A 12,874-nucleotide genomic window follows, 5' to 3' on the forward strand; every position below is an offset into this window, starting at 1 on the left:
AGCAGGGGTAAAATGACCATTTTAATAATTAAAATTTTTCCCTCCATAGTAAGCTTCCTCATATTCCACATACATATCTTCTTGTTTACTTTCTGCGCCACCATGTCCCAACTGATAAAACCATTGTCGTACTCACTGAAGGAGACTCCTAAAATTTTAATATTATCCGACACAGGAACTGGTATGTCACTAAAAACCATGCTTCCTATGCTTAAAATACTACTCTTGCTAAAGTTTATCTTAAAACTGGAAGCACAGCAATAAAACTCTATCTGCTTGAGGGCTCTCTGAAGCGACCGGGTGTCCCTGCATAATACCGCTACATCATCCATGTACCCCACTGCTTTAGCCTCTATGCCGCCTCCCCCTGGCAGGGGGACTCCACGTATCAACTTGTCTCGGCGAATTGCGCATAATAGAGGCTCTAACGCACATATAAAAAGCAGTGGGGACAAGGGACACCCCTGCTTCACCCCAGAGTTTAAAAATACGTCCTGTGTCTTAAAACCATTTACTAAAATCTTACTTGTACAATTTTTATAAAAGGCTTTGATGGATAATAAAAATCCTTCAGGTATACCCATACGCTCTAAAACCTTAAACAAATAAAAGTGAGAGACACGGTCAAAAGCTTTTTCAAAGTCTATTGATAAAATTGCTAAATTATTCTTCCTAGACCTCGTGTCCTCAATCACATCTTTAATAAGGTTAAGATTGTCCCAGATGCTGCGGCCTGGCACCCCACATACTTGGTTGGAATGTATTATGTGGGGTATTATGGCTTTCATCCGGTTCGCACATAATTTAGCCATGATCTTGTAGTCGCTGTTTAGAAGGGTTATTGGTCTCCAGTTCTTTAAAACTGCGATGTCACCCGTCTTGTATAATAGGGAGACCTCACCCTTCTGCCAGGACTTAGGCAGCATCTTGGATTTAAAAACTTCTGCGTATAGTAAAAACAAATCTTCTTTTAAAAGATCATAAAATTTTACATAAAACTCACTGGGTATACCGTCCGGACCAGGAACTTTACCTGCTTTAAAACTTTTAACTGTTTCTAAAATCTCCTGCTCCGTCAGGTCCTGCAATAAAAAATTCTGGGAGGCAGGGTCTAAAACAGTGGTAATCTCCTTCAGTGAGTCACGCATAAAATCACGATCCACAGTCTTAACATTAAAAAGGTCAGTATAAAACTCATGAACTTTACTTAAAAGACCCTGTACATCCGACACACCTTCAATGTTTTTGATGACAGCCCTTTTGTTGTTGATTTTTTTAAAAAAGTACCTGGAGCAGGTCTCGTTCTCCTCTATGTTTTGAATTTTTGAACGAAAGATTATTTCTTTACCTTTCTGCTCCAGGCACTGGGCTATCTCCTTTTTGAGGTCGGTGATGTCGGCTTCCACTTCTATTTCATTGTCTCGCATTTTGTACAGGGTCTGCAGACGGGTGTTTAGTGTATTAAAAACAGCATATTTTATTTTGGCTTTTGCCACACTCTTTTTAATAAAAAAATCTTTTATTTTACTTTTCATCTTCTCCCACCATGCACTGATGGGAGCTCTGGTATCTCTCACCCGCCTGCTTTTCTTGTAAAATTCAATAAAATCGGTTAAAACCTGTGGATCATCTAAAAGGGAAACATTCATCTTCCAGGACTTCTTACAAATAAGATTATTAAGATCACGCTTCACATAAAAAGATAAAAGCCTATGATCTGAAAACACGTTGGTTAAAACTTCACATTTAAAAGGCAGTAAGTTCTCATTACAAAATATAAAATCTATCCTGGAGCTACAGGTGGCGTTGCTCCAGGTAACGCCGGCTTCCTCTGGACTGCTCCTGTTACATTCTTTGTAAACATCTTTTAAATTAAAATCGCTCACCATATTTTTGAGCAGTCCAGAGGTCTTATCGTAATTTCTGCTTGTAGCACTTGTAAGCCGGCGTTCCCCTCTCAGGATACAGTTAAAATCACCTGCGAGGATAAAAGGCTCAGTTGTGTTAATAAAAAGAGGTAAAACTTCTAGCATTTCTGCCCTCTCATTTTTATCAGGTGAGCCATAAAAATTTAAAAACTGCCATTTCACACCGTCAATAAAAGCCTTAACCAATAAAATACGTCCTGGTAAGATTTCTTGAATAAAATCAATTAAAACGTTTCCCTTAAATAGAATGGCGACCCCTGCTGATCTGGACTCGTTTGATCCAGACCAGACGGATGGACCATATTTCCAATCTTCTTTATATTTGGTGTACTTCATCGTATGGGGAATACCGCACTCCTGCAGGAAAAAAACAGAGGCTGCCAGGCAAGATAAAAAATTGAAGAGAGCAACCCTTCTTACTTTAGACTTGGCGCCCCTCACGTTGAGGGATATTCCCTTTAGTTCAGACATTGTGGAGTTTTGAATGCGTATTTGATTTTAAAATAATAAATAGTAGCGGTATTTTAAAATCACACATTTTCTCCACCAGCAATACCAAATATCTCACTTGGGCTCAGATACCCGCCCCCGTCCGAATCATTTGTCAGGAGGGAGAACGAAGGAGAGGAACTACCTTCGCTGAGGGTAACGCCAGCAACCAAACTTCTGCGTACGGGGAGCCCAAACTCATTCGGATCTCCCTGGGTCTCAAACGGTTGACCGTCTAGGTCGGGTGGGTCCCCTAGGGGGCTCGCACCTCCCCCCTGGGACCGTGCAGGCCCTTCTGGAGGGGGAGGTTGCGCACAAGGTGGGGTGTCAGTTTCCACGGGGGGAACAGTGCCCGCCCTCCTCACCAGTCGCGGCGAGGAGGGGGTTCTAGGAGGAGCCGCATCGTTTTTCACCGTTGTGTCCATCTGCTCCTCCCCTGTCTCCCCCCTACTGACTCTGGCTTGCCTCCCTTTTTTACGGGGACCCACCGGCACCTCGTCCTCTTCCTCCGACGAGGATGCCAGAGACCCAGGGCTTGGAGCAGGCCCGGCACCCCCTGAGCAACCAGCCTTCTGGGATGCCTCAGTTTTTCCGGCCTGCTCCTTTTCCGCCTTCCGCTTAGTCTGCCGCTTTTCCTTCGCACTGGGCTCCCCTTTATCCTCCAAGGTTGCTGGCTGCGAGGTACCTGTTTTGGCTCCAGTCCCTCGCACCTTTGAAGCCCAGGTACCTCTCTCCTCTTTCGTGTGGCTGGTCTGTTCCTCTCCCTGGGGACGGGTTTGGTCCGCTGGTGGAGCACGTGGGGGCGCTCCGGGTTGCTCATCTTCTTCGCCTCGGTACCTATAGGGGCAAGAAAAATACAGATGACCAGTTTTCTGACAAAAGTTACATTTTTTTTCTCCTGTGCATTCTCTAATTGTGTGCTCTTTGCTTCCGCAGTTCCTGCAGGTGACATCGCAGTTGTAACTGGTATGCCCATAGGTACCGCAGGCCCTGCAGAAGTTTGGCATCCCCGAGAAGTAGAGGTCGCCATTCACTGTTCCAATTTTAAAACGAGCCGGTGGGAGTCTCGTATTTTGGGTGGAGGGGTCCTTTATCAAAGTCACTAAGTACTTCCACTTGACGGTCCACACACCGCACTCGTTCATAACTCTCCCCATAAGCTTGATGTTCTTGAAGTAGGCAGCTAAGAATGCTGCCACTTCCTGGTCCTTCACATATGGGGAATACATCTTAATCACCACGAGTTTGGTTACCTCAAAAGCATGCTCTATTACCTGGACTCCCAAAGACGTGAGTTGAACTTTTTCCCTCTCAGCTTTGTCCATAGCATCACGGAGGATACCTTCTCCAACAAAAGTTATGTCAAAAACTCCACGCCTTGGGTAATCCTGGATCGCCAAAATTTCATGCTTGCGGACCGCCAGCAACTTCTCGAGGATTTCGTATACGAGGAACTTGACACCTCGTGGACCGCCTCCACCCTCTGCCAAGATGACTCTAGCAGAGTTTCGCAGCCGGGCGTATACCGGCACCGCATCGGGTTCGCCTGCCATTAGCGTGGCCAGGTCGAACCGCGCAGCTTTCGCTGCGCCCCTTGACGTACAGAGACCAAGGGGCTGGGGGGATCGCAACTCGTTGCTCAGGACTAAGCCTCTCTCCCAAATAGCAGCACGGGGGTGAAGTCCAGGCGAACCTGGACGATCCCCCGAGGCCGAGAGAGAGGGTACCTGAGCACCTTCTGACTAAAAACCTCCTGTATAAATACACTTGGTCTTAGCCAAAAGGCCGAGAAGCGATAACCCGAATGGGCCGGGCGTTGACCGAGCCTGCCTAATACTGCTGTTCACCCCTTGCAGCGATTGATTCAGCCTACTCCTAGGCAATTCCATGGGGCCCTGCAGGCTCACACACATTTACAGCTACTAAGCGGGAGGGAGGTGAATAAAGGCCGGAGAGGAAGCCAGACAGGATTTGCTTCTTTTGCTTGCACCACAATGCAGTGCTGAAAGAGGAGGAATCTACATAAAAACGCCTTCCTGGCAACGCCCAAATGCCCTCCTGCCATGCAGATAAACACTGGCAGCGGCAGCAAGTGCATGCCCACAGCCACCCCTTGTTCCTTCACACCTTGTATCAGCTGTAATCCAGTCCAGTCCAGTCCAGTGCTGCCTGCTGAGCAGCACTGACCAACACTGCCTGGGCCCAGGCTTTTATCTCTGAGGCCCCATTATGATGTCAGAAAGCTGGCTCTGGAATCCTGAGGGCTCCACTATGACACGTGCAAAGTTCCGTCTGAACTTTATATAAGACGGTGCGGCTCAGTCAGTCACTCAGTGTTGCCTGAGAGGGCAACACTGCAACAGCCGGCCGCCAGGCTGTCTTTTTTTTGCACAGCTAGTTGCCTCCAGGAGGCCACAAGAGGGAGACAAGGGACTGCAAAATGGAAAATAGGCATCCACCAACTTTACAGACAACTTCTCCTTGCTCCTACAACCTCCATCCTTGCACAGTTTGTTATTCTTCCAGGTAACAAAGTAACAAATCCAAATTGCTGCTCTCTTTGTAGGCAAGCAAGGCTTTGTTGCAACTGCAATTCTTACTTCTTCTTGAAATGTAGGGACGACAGTACATTCCATCACATCCATCTAGTGTACACAGGTAGGTCCATTGTGGCGGGTAGGCGGCTGGCTGCTTTAATGGCTGTTTGCTGTTCCCCTACTCCACTCCACTCCACTATTTGACTGTGGTGCTGCATCAATCAGTGGCTGGCTCAGGTGCAGCTCTTTAACTTACCTAGGAGGGAGGGAGGGCGGAGAGAAGACAAGGAAGGTGAATGAGCTGTTCCAATGTGAAATGCCGGAAACACAGAAACACAGAAGACACACACACACACAACAAGAGGTGGCAATGTATTCATTAATTGCATTTAATAAATGAGCTCATTATCACACATGACTGTACAAATGCATTGTCCAACAGGTGTTGAAATAATGGGATTAAAAGGGGAGATCCCATCAGAAAGACAAAAACAATAGCAAACACAAATAGCACTTTTGGAATCTGATTTTAGTCAACACATAAGGGAAGGGTGCACCGGTCCTGGAAATACTGCAATACCAGGTCAATGCGTGGAGTGGACAGAGCAAGCTCTATTTCCATCTCCCTGTTCTAAAAATCCATTTAATATATGGTCCCCAGATAGGGGACGTATCAGATATTAAACTGATAAGAACAGATTTTTTTTTTTTTCAGTTGGCTACCCCTTTGCAGGGGTGTCAATGATTTATTGATAAAAAAATTCAATTTTACAATAAAATACTTTTTGGTTACATAGATAGATAAAAAATTTTTTTACATTGTAACAATAGTAAAATCAAATTTCCTTAAAATTTATGTAGGGGGACATGGGGCAAATCTTTATTTATTTGGAGTTCCAGTCAGTCACAAACCATTTATTTAGAAGGGTGGCATTCCTTTTTTTGTCTAATAAAAAATAAATATACATTTCACTAAAACAAAGACCTAAAACATCATCAATCGATAAAACGTCGTGCTTAAAAAGAAGGATGTTCCTGGCCTTCCACAGAGCTTCTTTGGCGCAATTCATCGTCTTCCATGCAATTATTTTCTGATTCGCGGTTGGGCATCCAAAAAGTCCATATAAAATATCCTCATAGTTTAAGTCCTTTAGGTCTGCCATCTTCACCAAAAGAGGGAATATTTTTTCCAAAATTCTTTTGCAAAGTCACATGTCCAAAAAATATGTCTTATTGTCTCCTCGGCCTGGCAGCCTTCCCTCGGGCAGACGGCAGACCTCGCGAATCCTCTTCTGTACTGGAATGCCCGGCATGGAAGACATTGATGAACGCAGCTCCAGGCCAGGTCCATCTGTGTATTAAAAAGATAAAACACATTAATCATTTTGAAAATAAAAGCACATCGTTGTGTATTAAAATTCTCCACATTGCTGACCGTCTCGCTCTCTCTCAGGTCTTTTATTAGTTTTTTGCTATTCTTAAGTTCATTCACGGTCTTCCCTTTTAAATTGAAGAGAGCCACTATTTTTTCTAAAATTACGTAGTTAGCTGGTAATTTAAAAGCGTATGGTGAGGATAAAATTATGTTAAACCAACCAAACCTCCGCATAAAAAACCCAGTATTAAAACGTAAAAAGTAAGACCAATAGTGCTCTTTAAAAAGGGAATTAAAACAGAAACTAAAGAACTTAATTAAAAGAAACCTATTAAAATCAGGAAAATCTTTGCCACCCTTTGGTTTGGACTTTATTACCGTTTCTCGTTTCAATTTCTCCATCCTGGAACTCCAAAAGAAGGTAAAACATGCTTTTGTTATTTTTCGTAATAAAACTGTTGGGGGAGGGAACACCATGCTTGTATATAAAAGAAGGGGTAAAATGACCATTTTTATGATTAAAATTTTTCCCTCCATGGTGAGTTTCCTCATATTCCACATACAAATTTTATTGTTTACCTTCTGCGCCACCATGTCCCAACTTATAAAACCATTGTCGTGCTCACTGAAGGAGATACCTAAAACTTTAATAGTATCTGACACAGGAACGGGTACGTCTCTAAAAACCATGCTTCCTATTCTTAAAATATTACTTTTGCTGAAATTTATTCTAAAACCGGAAGCACAGCAATAAAACTCAATTTGTTTTAGGGCTTTCTGAAGCGACAGAGTGTCCCTACAAAGTATCGCCACATCATCCATGTACCCCACTGCTTTAGCCTCTATGCCGCCTCCCCCCGGCAGGGGGACTCCACGTATTTGTTTATCACGGCGTATTGCGCATAGCAGAGGCTCTAGTGCACATATGAAAAGCAGTGGGGACAAGGGACACCCCTGCTTCACCCCAGAGTTTAAAAGAACGTCCTGTGTCTTAAAACCATTTACTAAAATTTTGCTTGTGCAATCTTTATAAAAGGCTTTAATAGATAGTAAAAAACCTTCAGGTATACCCATCCGCTCTAAAACCTTAAAAAGATAAAAGTGCGATACTCGGTCGAAAGCTTTTTGAAAATCTATGGATAAAATGGCTAATTTTCCGTTTCTAGATTTTGTGTCTTCAATCGCATCTTTTATTAAATTAATATTATCCCAGATGCTGCGGCCTGGCACCCCACACACCTGGTTAGAGTGTATGATGTGGGGTACTATGGCTTTTAAACGGTTTGCGCATAGTTTTGCCATTATTTTGTAGTCACTATTCAGAAGGGTTATTGGTCTCCAATTCTCTAAAACTGCGATGTCACCTTTCTTGTATAGCAAGGAGACCTCACCCTTCCGCCAGGACTTAGGCAGCATCTTGGAATGAAAGACTTCAGTAAAAAGGTTTAAGAGATCATCTTTTAAAATGTCATAAAATTTGACATAAAACTCGCTGGGTATACCGTCCGGGCCAGGAACTTTACCTGCTTTAAAACTCTTCACTGTCTCTAAAATCTCCTGCTCCGACAGTTCCTGCAATAAAAAATTCTGGGAGACAGGGTCTAAAACAGTGGTAATCTCCTTCAGCGAGTCACGCATAAAATCACGATCCACAGTTTTCACATTAAAAAGGTCAGTATAAAACTCATGAACTTTACTTAAAAGACCCTGTACATCCGACACCCCATCAATATTTTTAAGAATAGCTTTTTTATTGTTCATTTTCTTAAAAAAGTACCTGGAGCAGGTCTCGTTCTCTTCCACGTGCTGTACTTTAGAACGAAATATAATTTCTTTACCTTTCTGCTCCAGGCACTGAGCTATCTCTTTTTTTAAGTTGGCGATGTCGTCTTTTACCTCTATCTCATGCTCTCTCATCTTGTACAGGGTCTGTAGGCGGGTGTTGAGAATTTTAAAAAAAGCTTGCTTCTCTCTGGCTTTCGCCACGCTTTTTTTAATAAAAAATTCTTTTATTTTCCTTTTCATTTTCTCCCACCATGTGGTGATGGGAGCCCGCGTGTCTCTCACCCGCCTACTCTCTTTGTAAAATTCAGTAAAATCTGTAAAAACCTGTGGATCATCTAAAAGGGAAACATTTAACTTCCAGGACTTTTTACTAATAATGTTATTAAAATCACGCTTTACATAAAATGATAAAAGCTTGTGATCAGAAAAAACATTGGTTAAAACTTCACATTTAAAAGGCAGTAGATTCTCATTACAAAATATAAAATCTATCCTGGAGCTACAGGTGGCGTTGCTCCAGGTAACGCCGGCTTCCTCTGGACTGCTCCTGTTACATTCTTTATAAACGTCTTTTAACTTAAAATCACCCACCATATCTTTGAGCAGTCCAGAGGTCTTATCATAGTTCCTGCTTGTAGCACTGGTAAGCCGGCGTTCCCCTCTCAGGATACAATTAAAATCACCTGCGAGGATAAAAGGCTCAGTCGTGTTAATAAAAAGAGGTAAAATCGCTAACATTTCTTCTCTTTCATTTTTGTCAGGTGAGCCATAAAAATTTAAGAACTGCCATTTCACACCGTCAATAAAAGCCTTAACCAATAAAATACGTCCTGGAAGAATCTCTTGGATAAAATCGATTAAAACGTTTCCCTTAAAAAGAATGGCGACCCCTGCTGATCTGGACTCGTTAGATCCAGACCAGACTGATGGACCATACTTCCAATCCTCTTGGTATTTATGGTACTTCATCATATGGGGAATGCCGCACTCCTGCAGGAAAAAAACAGAGGCTGCCAGGCCAGCTAAAAAGCTTAGGAGAGCAACCCTTCTAACTTTGGACTTGGCGCCCCTCACGTTGAGGGAGATTCCCTTTACTTCTGACATTGTGGAGATTAAAATAACGTCTTGATTTTAAAATAATAAATATTCGTGGAACTTAAAATCAGACATTTCCTCCACCAGCATTACCAGAATTCTCGTTTGCGCTCATATCCCCACCCTCGTCCGAATCGCCTGCAAAGAGGGACGAAAAGGGAGAGGAACTACCTTCACTGAGAGCCGTGCCAGCAACTCTTATCTCGTACAAGGGGAGCCCACTCTCGCTTAGCGTCACCTGGGTCTCCACTGGGTGACCACGTAGGTCCATTTCGGGTGGGTCCCCCAAGGGCCCCGCCTCTCCCCCCAGGCTCTGTTGACGCCGTCTTAGAGGGGGAGGTTGCGCACACGGCGGGGTGTCCGGTATCTGGGAGGGAACAGTGCCCACCCTCCTCACCAGGTCAGGCGAGGAGGTGGTCCTAGGAGGAGCCTCACTTTTCTTCACGTATGTGTCCATCTGCTCCTCCCCTGATTCCCTCCTACCAGCACGCTCCTGTTTTCCCTTTTTTCGGGGACCCACCGCTACCCAGTTCTCCTGCTCGGAGTCAGACTCCTGAGACCCAGGTACAGGAGCAGGCCCGGCACCCACTGGACAACCAGCCCTCTGGGATGCCACAGTATCATTGGTGGCCTGCTCCTTTTCCGCCTTCCGCTTAGCTTGCCTTTTGTCATTGGCGCTGGGCTCCTTCCTTTCCTCAGAGGTTGCTGGCTGCGAGGCACCTGCTTTGGCTCCATTACTCCGCACCACTGAAGCCCAGGTGCCTCGCTGCTCCTTCGCGGCCCCGGCATGCTCCTCTCCCCGGGGGTGGGACTGGTCCGCTGGTGGAGCACGTGGGGGCGCCTCGGGTTGCTCATTTTCTTCGCCTCGGTACCTATGGGGACAAGAATAGTACAAATGACCAGTTTTTTGGCAAAAATTACATTTTTTCTCTTGTGAGCACTCTCTCATATTGTGCTCTTTGCTTCCACAGTTTCTACAGGTGACATCGCAGTTAAAACTGGTATGTCCATAAGTACCGCAGGCCCTGCAGAAGTTTGGCATCCCTGAAAAATAGAGGTCGCCATTCACATTTCCAATTTTAAAACGAGCCGGTGGTAATCTCGTTTCCTGGGTGGAGGGGTCCTTTATCAATGTTACTAAAAACTTCCACTTGACGGTCCACACTCCACACTCGTTCATAACTCTCCCCAACAGTTTGACATTCTTGAAGTAGGCAGCTAAGAATGCTGCCACTTCCATATCCTTCACATATGGGGAGTACATTTTAATCACCACGAGTTTCGTAATTTCGAAGGCATGTTCTACTACCTGGACTCCCGCTACCACGAGTTCACCTTTTCTCCTCTCAGCTCGGTCCATGGCATCACGGAGGATTCCTTCTCCCATAAAGGTGACGTCGAAAATTCCTCGTTTCGGGTAGTCCTGGATAGCCAGAATCTCATTCTTGTGGACCGCCAGTAGTTCTTCCAGGATCTTGTGGACCAAGAACTTTACGCCACGTGGACCGCCTCCACCCTCTGCCACGATAAATCGGGCAGAGTTCCTTAGCCGGGCATACACCGGCACCGCATCAGGCTCGCCTGCCATTTCCGTGGCCAGGCCGAACCGCACAGCAATTGCTGCGCCCTATGGGGTCCTGAGACTTACCAAAGGGCTGGGGGGGGGATCGCAACTCGTTGCTCAGGACTAAGCCTCTCTCCCAAATAGCAGCACGGGGGTGAAGTCCAGGCGAACCTGGACGATCCCCCGAGGCCGAGAGAGAGGGTACCTGAGCACCTTCTGACTAAAAACCTCCTGTATAAATACACTTGGTCTTAGCCAAAAGGCCGAGAAGCGATAACCCGAATGGGCCGGGCGTTGACCGAGCCTGCCTAATACTGCTGTTCACCCCTTGCAGCGATTGATTCAGCCTACTCCTAGGCAATTCCATGGGGCCCTGCAGGCTCACACACATTTACAGCTACTAAGCGGGAGGGAGGTGAATAAAGGCCGGAGAGGAAGCCAGACAGGATTTGCTTCTTTTGCTTGCACCACAATGCAGTGCTGAAAGAGGAGGAATCTACATAAAAACGCCTTCCTGGCAACGCCCAAATGCCCTCCTGCCATGCAGATAAACACTGGCAGCGGCAGCAAGTGCATGCCCACAGCCACCCCTTGTTCCTTCACACCTTGTATCAGCTGTAATCCAGTCCAGTCCAGTCCAGTGCTGCCTGCTGAGCAGCACTGACCAACACTGCCTGGGCCCAGGCTTTTATCTCTGAGGCCCCATTATGATGTCAGAAAGCTGGCTCTGGAATCCTGAGGGCTCCACTATGACACGTGCAAAGTTCCGTCTGAACTTTATATAAGACGGTGCGGCTCAGTCAGTCACTCAGTGTTGCCTGAGAGGGCAACACTGCAACAGCCGGCCGCCAGGCTGTCTTTTTTTTGCACAGCTAGTTGCCTCCAGGAGGCCACAAGAGGGAGACAAGGGACTGCAAAATGGAAAATAGGCATCCACCAACTTTACAGACAACTTCTCCTTGCTCCTACAACCTCCATCCTTGCACAGTTTGTTATTCTTCCAGGTAACAAAGTAACAAATCCAAATTGCTGCTCTCTTTGTAGGCAAGCAAGGCTTTGTTGCAACTGCAATTCTTACTTCTTCTTGAAATGTAGGGACGACAGTACATTCCATCACATCCATCTAGTGTACACAGGTAGGTCCATTGTGGCGGGTAGGCGGCTGGCTGCTTTAATGGCTGTTTGCTGTTCCCCTACTCCACTCCACTCCACTATTTGACTGTGGTGCTGCATCAATCAGTGGCTGGCTCAGGTGCAGCTCTTTAACTTACCTAGGAGGGAGGGAGGGCGGAGAGAAGACAAGGAAGGTGAATGAGCTGTTCCAATGTGAAATGCCGGAAACACAGAAACACAGAAGACACACACACACACAACAAGAGGTGGCAATGTATTCATTAATTGCATTTAATAAATGAGCTCATTATCACACATGACTGTACAAATGCATTGTCCAACAGGTGTTGAAATAATGGGATTAAAAGGGGAGATCCCATCAGAAAGACAAAAACAATAGCAAACACAAATAGCACTTTTGGAATCTGATTTTAGTCAACACATAAGGGAAGGGTGCACCGGTCCTGGAAATACTGCAATACCAGGTCAATGCGTGGAGTGGACAGAGCAAGCTCTATTTCCATCTCCCTGTTCTAAAAATCCATTTAATATATGGTCCCCAGATAGGGGACGTATCAGATATTAAACTGATAAGAACAGATTTTTTGATTGAAAATTGCTTTATTGACAATCAATCGTCATCATACAAACATTACTGCGACGCAGCGCAAGCCATGAAGCAGCAAATAATAAATAATAACAGTCGTCAAACATAACATGACAGTATAATACACAGTACAGGCTAGCCTATGCTATACATTACACCACATGCTACACTAACATTCTTGCATTCACTAAAGCCAAACAACAAAGCATTACAGACAAGTGATGTGATAGGGGAGTGGGTAGGAGGGGATAGGGAAGGGGGAAATCACAGGCCCGAAGCTTTATTGAAAGACAACACACAAGAAGGGAGAGTGGGGGGAAGGGGAGTATCAGTCCTCTTCCTCATCGACGTCCGGGCTGTCCCAGGTGGAATAGTCTCTGA

At 45.4% G+C, this 12,874-nt stretch overlaps 1 non-coding gene and 1 pseudogene across 1 annotated transcript; both read right to left on the bottom strand.

Moving 5' to 3' along the window:
* Nucleotides 1-5,500: 5,500 nt before the first annotated feature.
* Nucleotides 5,501-5,702, bottom strand: LOC142654245 (U2 spliceosomal RNA; annotated as a pseudogene).
* A 6,632-nt stretch (nucleotides 5,703-12,334) lies between these two features.
* LOC142653828 (U2 spliceosomal RNA) lies at nucleotides 12,335-12,522 on the bottom strand. Its single transcript, XR_012848685.1, has one exon. It is a non-coding gene; the product is annotated as a U2 spliceosomal RNA (small nuclear RNA).
* Between the last annotated feature and the right edge of the window lie 352 nt (nucleotides 12,523-12,874).

This window comes from Rhinoderma darwinii, chromosome 5, assembly GCF_050947455.1.
Source record: "Rhinoderma darwinii isolate aRhiDar2 chromosome 5, aRhiDar2.hap1, whole genome shotgun sequence".
NCBI lineage: Eukaryota > Metazoa > Chordata > Amphibia > Anura > Rhinodermatidae > Rhinoderma > Rhinoderma darwinii.